The sequence below is a fragment of the Vigna umbellata genome, chromosome 8 (genome assembly GCF_029865625.1).
Source record: "Vigna umbellata cultivar VRB3 chromosome 8, Vumbellata_1.0, whole genome shotgun sequence".
Taxonomy (NCBI): domain Eukaryota; kingdom Viridiplantae; phylum Streptophyta; class Magnoliopsida; order Fabales; family Fabaceae; genus Vigna; species Vigna umbellata.
The window spans coordinates 12,075,107-12,082,914 of record NC_142172.1 but is presented as its reverse complement, the minus strand read 5'-3'; the positions used below and the strand labels follow the sequence as shown (position 1 = coordinate 12,082,914).

The 7,808-nt window shown below is 37.6% G+C and overlaps 1 pseudogene; it reads left to right on the top strand.

The window, feature by feature from the left end:
• Window positions 1-239: 239 nt before the first annotated feature.
• On the top strand, window positions 240-7,097 carry LOC124844421 (uncharacterized; annotated as a pseudogene).
• The last annotated feature ends 711 nt before the right edge of the window (window positions 7,098-7,808 follow it).

Sequence of the window (7,808 nt, the reverse complement as noted above, 5' to 3'; positions counted from 1 at the left end):
AACCTAATGAGAATATGAGTAAACAAATGGTTGAGCTTGAAGAGCTAAAAAAGGCGGGTGTTGACAAGGAGGAGGAAGCATCTAGTGTTCTTGAACTAGATGAAAACGGAAAAGAGGAAGATGAAGATGTTGAGAAGAACTAGGGTATGAAAAGCTCGAATATTAAGATAGCAAAAAATATGATGAGTAAAATTTTGGACAAGATGAAGAAGTCAACCAAGATTGTTGAGAAATCGCCTATGGTCAAAAACAAGTTGGTTGAGGTTATTGAGAAGTTGGGCATAACAAAGTCAGTCAAAGCATTAAAGAGGTCAACCAAGGTAAAAGACAAGAAGGTCATAAGGAAAAAGAAGAACTTGAATCTTATTGAAAGAAACAAGCTTGATGTGGGGTGATGCACATGGGAAGCCGAATAAAAGATAAAGATTTTAAGTTTATGTGAGAGTTTTGTTAAATAAACATAAAATTAAAATTAAAAGGGTTAAAGTTGTTTTTTCGTTTATAGTTTTTATTAGGTATTCGTATTATTGTTTCTGTTTTTTATGTTGATTTTATTTATTTGGATATTGGCCAACTAATAAAGCTAGGCCATCTGATGCAGTTTTTATTCTATTAGGAGAAGTTAGTATAATTTTAGTTTTTATTTTTGTAATATTGTAAATGTCACGGCTATTTAAAGCCCCTAAATGATCAATGAATTTAAGACTTAATTTCACAAAAATATTAGAGTGTGTAACATGAGATTTTTAACAGAACACATAATTCGTATGTGACCTGTTATGTTTATTGAGGAAGAGGTTCACTAGGAAGACACAATAATAATCAGACTTGAGCCCAACCACATAAGGGATTGACACCATCATCATCCCAAAACCTTAAGACAATGGGTTAATGGGTCTTCACCTTTATATGGTGCTTCACTTTCTCACTTCTATCCAATGTAATAGTTAGACTCATACTTGGATTCCCAGCAAATCTCCCATTCAAAGGTGAATCCCTTCTATATTGATATATTCCCCCTCCAGCGGAAACATTCCCAACCACGAGTACCCCTTCGTACCACTGTTCATCGGTCAACAAAGACTAACATGGCTTTGATACCACTGTTAGGTTTTATTGAGGAGGAATTTCATTTTGGAGATACAATACCAATGAGACATGAGCTCAACCACATAAGGGATCGACTCCACTCTTTACCCAAAACCTTAAGGTAATGGGTCTTCATCCTTATATGATGTTTCACTTTCTCATTTCTACCATTGCTAGGAAGACTTTCGATACAAAGACCGTATTTTGATTGACATCTTGTGATAACTAGTACATATTTGAGGGAGAGATATAGGATTATATTGATATCTTGCTATTTATCTATATTCTGGATTAATTATTCTTTTCTTTTTAGTTTTTAATTAAGAACGTGACCTTCAAAAACGGGATATATCACAAGCCTTCAACAAATTTTTGATCATCATAAAAAAGGGAGAGATTATTAGCAAAAGAAGACGATGAACATCTTGCTTCAATAAAGGATTTTGATGATGTTTCATGGAGAAGTGTTGAAGATTTAAAGAATGTTTGGATTCAAGAGATACATTAAAGTATTAAGAATGTAGTTGTTAAAGTCTTGTAATATGTGTATTGTATTTAATTTAGTAGTTCAAGAGTCAATAAGTAGAACCCAAGTAGCAGAGCACCCAAAACAAGTTTTATTTTTCATAAGAGCCTCTATGATAATCGATTATCACTAATGATAATTAGTTATCCATTAAAATCAATCATTTATAAAAATCCTTTATGATAATTGATTATCATTGAGGATAATTGATTATAATCCATTATCACAATAAGAGCTTGTTATTTGAAAATGTTTCTGGAATAATCAATTATAACTTATGATAATCGATTATCAGTAGTACTTACGAACCTGACTCCTAGTTTTCTGACCTAATTTTCAAATGTAAGAGTCTATAAATACTTAACTTAAACCTAACTTAAAAGAAGTTTTCACTTAAGAGTATTATAGTTGTGTGTCTTAGGGAAACTCTTTGTGTTTGTGAAAAGAAACTTGGAAAAACCTAGTGTGGGTAGAACAAAATCTTTCACTAAGTGTGTCTTGTGATTGAGTGCCTTTAAGATATTTGAAGTCCACTCTTGGAAAAATAATTTTGTTCTCAAATCATGGAAACTTAATGGTAGAAGAGTACACTGATGCAGATTGTGCAGGTTCAAAAGATGATAGAAGATCTACCTCTGGATACTTTACTTTTGTAGGAGGAATCTTATAACTTGGAGGAGTAAAAAACAATTGTAGCAAGATCTAGTGCTGAAGTAGAATTTAGAGACATGACACTAGGTGTACGTGAACTTTTGTGGATTAAAAATGTTCTATCAGATTTAGGCTTTAAACCAAATGAAACTGAGTTTGTATTGTGACAATACATCGATTATAGCAATTGCTCACAATCCTGTGCAACATGATAGAAAAAAAGTATGTGATTGATAGACATTTCATCAAAGAGAAGCTTGAAGCTAGAATAATTTCTTTTCCCTTTGTAAGATCAGAATTTCAGTTGACTGATGTTCTCACCAAAGGAGTGTCAAACAGAGTATTTAATGAGTCTCTATTCAAGTTAGAAATGTTTGATACTCATGCACCAACTTGAGAGGGGTGTTAAGATATGTCAAATATTCTATTAGCAAGCATTAGGCAATTAAATATTGTGTTAGCTATAATTTAGACATTATTATAATTTGTACAGATTTGTGCAACCACTAGTACAAAAATCGCGTTCAACGTTGAATATTTTGGGCTTTTAACGGCGAATTCACGAACGACGTCATATCAGGAGACATTAAATTGACGTCGAATTTAAAATATTCAATGTTAAATTGACGTCGAATTTAATATATTCAACGTTAAATTAACGTTAAATTTTGTCAATATACAACGTTAACTTAACGTCGAATTTTGTCAATATACGACGTTAATCAATTCTTTTTTGTTTTTTTAATTAATTGTGATCCTTTTTAATAACTCTACGGACCTGAAAAACAGAAAAACAACAAATTTCAGTTTTTAGTATTTTATAAAGCAAGAACTATGAACGCGTAGTGTAGTATCAACAACAAACAACAATAACCAACAACAAACAAGTTCAATCAAATAACAATAACCAACAACAAACAAGTTCAACCAAACAACAACAACAAACAAGTTCAACAAAAAAACAACAAACAAGTTCAACAAAAAAACAACAAACAAGTTCAACAAAAAAAACAACAAACAAGTTCAAAAAATACGTTCTTCAAAACAAAAACGAAAATTAACCTTCAGAAGGTGGGTTCGTCGGAATAAAGTGTCGTCACCAATGAAAGAGAAAGCAGAATGCGCCTATGAAGGACAATAGCATGAAAATAATCGGTCAATACAAACGAAAATCATACATAAAGTAGTTAATTAACATGCATTTGTATTAAATGAAAGAAATATTACATGTGATGGTCGTCAAACTTCATTCGAGAAAAGTTTGAGAAGAGAATAGGGTCTCGCGCGCTAAGATAAAGTGAATGAATTTTCAATCTCCCGCTCAAATTTTTATTGAATTCACTAACTTTTTGACGTCTAACACTGGGGAATTCGACGTTTTATATCCTTTTACGTCGAATTACAATTATAAACGACGTTTAATAATTGCATTTATTTACAAAAATACCACTAGTCATTTTTAACGTTGGTTATTTAGTGGTTGGACGTTGAACGCGTGACGTTATACGTTATTTTTGTACTAGTGAACTGTCATTCCTTTAATAGATAAAGAATTATAGAACCCTTGTATGTATATATATGGTACAGTAATCTTTGAAAGAATACATTAGGATTATTCTTTAAACCTTTTTATAGGAAATGCATGATAATGAACTGGACAATAGAGAGATTAATACATACAAAACATAAAAATTAAATTAAAGTCTCTGAAGACATTGTTGAGATTGTTGATAGGGGGAGCACAGGTTTTGCTTAACCCAATCTCAGAAATATTTGTGTTTTTTATGATGACAACACATAATTAATAACACATGTATATTTTGTGTTACATGTTATGTGTTTACATGTTATATGTTGTTCTTTACTATGTTAAATATGTATGAGCATACATGAGAACATGATTGTGTTGTTCATTGCATATCACTGTTAAATATGTGATTTTATATGTATATGCATCACTAGTGCAGAATTGACTTTTAACGTCCCCCCATAGACGTCCGTCCACACAAGCCCCAACGTATATAATTGACCGGTGGCATATTCGTAAATAAGTGAAACTCGAGATGTCCGTCCTTGGTCGAGCCGGACGTTTATAATATTATAGACGTCCGTGGGAGGGGGACGAACGTCTCCTAGGCTCCCCATGGCAGCCCTTAAGCGTCCGTCCTGGGTCGAGACGGACGTCTATAATATTATGAACGTCCGTGTGAGGGGGACGGACGTCTACTAGGCTGAACAAGTGAACGTTTTAGTCCCCATGGTCAGCCCTTAAAACGTCCATCCTGGAGCGAGACGGACGTTTATAATATTATCAACGTCCGTGTGGGGGGACGGACGTTTAGTAGGCTTAACAAGTGAACGTTTCAACTCCCCATGTCAGCCCTTAAACGTCCGTCTTCGGTCGAGACTGACATCTACTAGGCTGAACAAGTGAACGTTTCAGTCCCCATGGTCAGCCCTTAAAACGTCCATCCTGGAGCGAGACGAACGTTTATAATATTATGAACGTCCGTGTGGGGGGACGGACGTCTAGTAGGCTTAACAAGTGAACGTTTCAACTCCCCATGTCAGCCCTTAAACGTCCGTCTTCGGTCGAGACGGACGTCTACTAGGCTGAACAAGTGAACGTTTCAGTCCCCATGGTCAGCCCTTAAAACGTCCGTCCTGGAGCGAGACGGACGTTTATAATATTATGAACATCCGTGTGGGGGGACGGACATCTAGTAGGCTTAACAAGTGAACGTTTCAACTCCCCATGTCAGCCCTTAAACGTCTGTCTTCGGTCGAGACGGACGTCTACTAAGCTGAACAAGTGAACGTTTCAGTCCCCATGGTCAGCCCTTAAAACGTCCGTTCTGGAGCGAGATGGACGTTTATAATATTATGAACGTCCGTGTGGGGGGACGGACGTCTAGTAGGCTTAACAAGTGAACGTTTCAACTCCCCATGTCAGCCCTTAAACGTTCGTCTTCGGTCGAGACGGACGTCTATAATATTATGAACGTCCGTGTGAGGGGACGAACATCTACTAGACTGAACAACTGAACGTTTCAATTCCCCATGTCAGCCCTTAAACGTCTGTCCCTCGATATCGGACGTCTATAATATAATAAACGTTCGTCCCCCGATATCGGACGCTTAAGGGGCTGAAGACAATTAAATCTCCAACCACCCTGTCAGCCTCTTGAACGTCCGTCTTGGAGGGGGACGGACGTCTACTATATTATAAACGTCCAGCCCCCTCCAAGACGGACGTTCAAAAGGCAGACGAGTTCAACTACTCTGTCAGCCTTTTGAACGTCCGTCTTGAAGGAGGACGGACGTCTATTATATTATAAATGTCCGGCCCCCTCTAGGACGGACGTTCAAAAGGCCGGACGTTTATAATATTTCAGACGTCCGTCCCCCCAGGCCGGACGTCTAAAACCACCGCGAATATCTTATAGACGCTCAGAGATACAACAGAAGGAAATCTAAAAACTCCGCGAGCAAGAGAAGCGCGAATTAGAAGCAAAGTCGCAAAAGCGCCAAGCAACGTCCTCCGACCCCGCTATTGCCGCCTCCACCTCCTTGAACACCACCTCCGCATCATCCTCATCTGCCACCGTTGCTGCCTCCACCTCCCTTAGTGACGAACAAAACATCGACAACCTCGTCCTCCCGAAACCTGAGGTCATCCGCCGCCTCCGCTTCCTAAAGCAGCCAGTCACGCTCTTCGAGAAGGACGACGATGCGAGGCTGGACCGAGAGGGTGGAGGTGGCGACGACGACTTGAGCGAGGGAGGCTCTAGTGGCGCTGATGCCGATAAAGATTTGAAGCGTATGAAGGCGAATTTTAAGGAGCTGTGCGACGAGGATAAGATTCTGGTGTTTTTTAAGAAGCTCCTGAACGAGTGGAAGTAGGAGTTGCACGAGAAGCCTGAGTCGGAGAAGTGCACGGCTAAGGGGAAGACCATGGTTGCTACGTTTAAGCAGTGTGCGCGTTGCTTGAATCCGCTGTTCAGAGCGAACGTCTATATAGACGTCCGGCATGTCAAAGCGAACGTCTATATAGACGTCCGTCCTGACACAACGGACGTCTATATAGACATCCAGCCTGACACAACGGACGTCTACATAGACGTCCGGCCTGACAACCAATGTTTTGAACGACGTCACCCGCATAGACGTCGGGGGAACGTCGGACGTCAAAAGGCCCAATGACCGGACGTCTAAAGCCCTTTCTGCACTAGTGCATGACACATGTTTTTGGAAAAGGAAAACCACATGTACTTTAGTTGAACTTTAAATATGTGGCAAAACAACAGTTTTAAGTCGATTACATTATGGGGTGAATCGATTAAAACTCGTGCGTTTACACAAAATCTTTTCAAGTGTGTTGTGAGATTTTTTAAGAAGAAAAGTTTTCAAAATTGTGCTAAGTATTGTTGCTTAATCGATTGCATGTGATTTGTATTCGACTAAGTTGATTGATGTTTTGAAAATCTGTTAAATGCTTGTCACAACTAACATAACGGTCATATTTTTAATTGTGTTGACCAAACATTAAATGATAGTCGATTGCATTAATTGTACATTCAATTAATTGTTGTGATTGTTGCTAAACTGTTATAACTAAATGGTGTATTTGATTACGTTAGTAGTAAAGTCGATTAAAATGCGTCTGATATGTGTTTAACTATAAATTGACGCTGATTTGAATTCTGTAAGAACTTTAGTGATTCTAACACTTTTATATTTTTTAACAGAAAGTGGTGTGATCTTACAAAGAAGGGAAAAGCTCCAAGAATCAAGATTGACCATGGTGATCAAGGATTCTGAGATTTGTTGAGGAGCAGGACTTGTTATGTTTTAAACGTCTAATCAATCTGCACATTGGGTGTTTACTGCGTGATTAGGATTTGTAATCTTTTGAAGATTGACTTGGTTTACGTGTTGTGATTACAGGAAGAAGAACTGTGGTGTTCTTGACTTTGAGGGTGCCTTAAAGGGTTAGACAACAGAAGAGGGTGTTTTTGCTGCTGGTCTTGTTGTTTGCTGCCTATATTAGATTAGAGGGTTAGAGAGGTGTTTTATATTTTTGACGTGAGGTCTCTATAAAAACCTTGTTGTAAAAACCTTGATCTTTATAGTGCATTTGCTTCCTATGGTTGGAAGGACACTAGATGTAGGCTTGGCCGAACCAATATAAAAACACAACGTTTGAATTTTCTTATCCATACTCTCTTTTATTCATTCGATTAAGTTCTTTGCATATTCGATTAAGTTTTCGCTGCATTGTTGATCATTTACCTTGCGATTCAAGAAAAGTGTAAAGGCATCACGTTTTGTGAAAAAAGATTTTAAAAGCTTTTGTTTTTACAGTTCACCAATTCCCCCCCCCCCCTCTCTTGGTTTGAGAAATTGAGTCATTCTATTTTAACAGACATGGTGCATTTCGAGTAGGTGCATCACATAGTTTATGCCGAACTATATAATGATAGTTTTACAAGAAACTGTTGTCATTTTTCAATTATATAACGACAATTTCTCCTTGAATCGT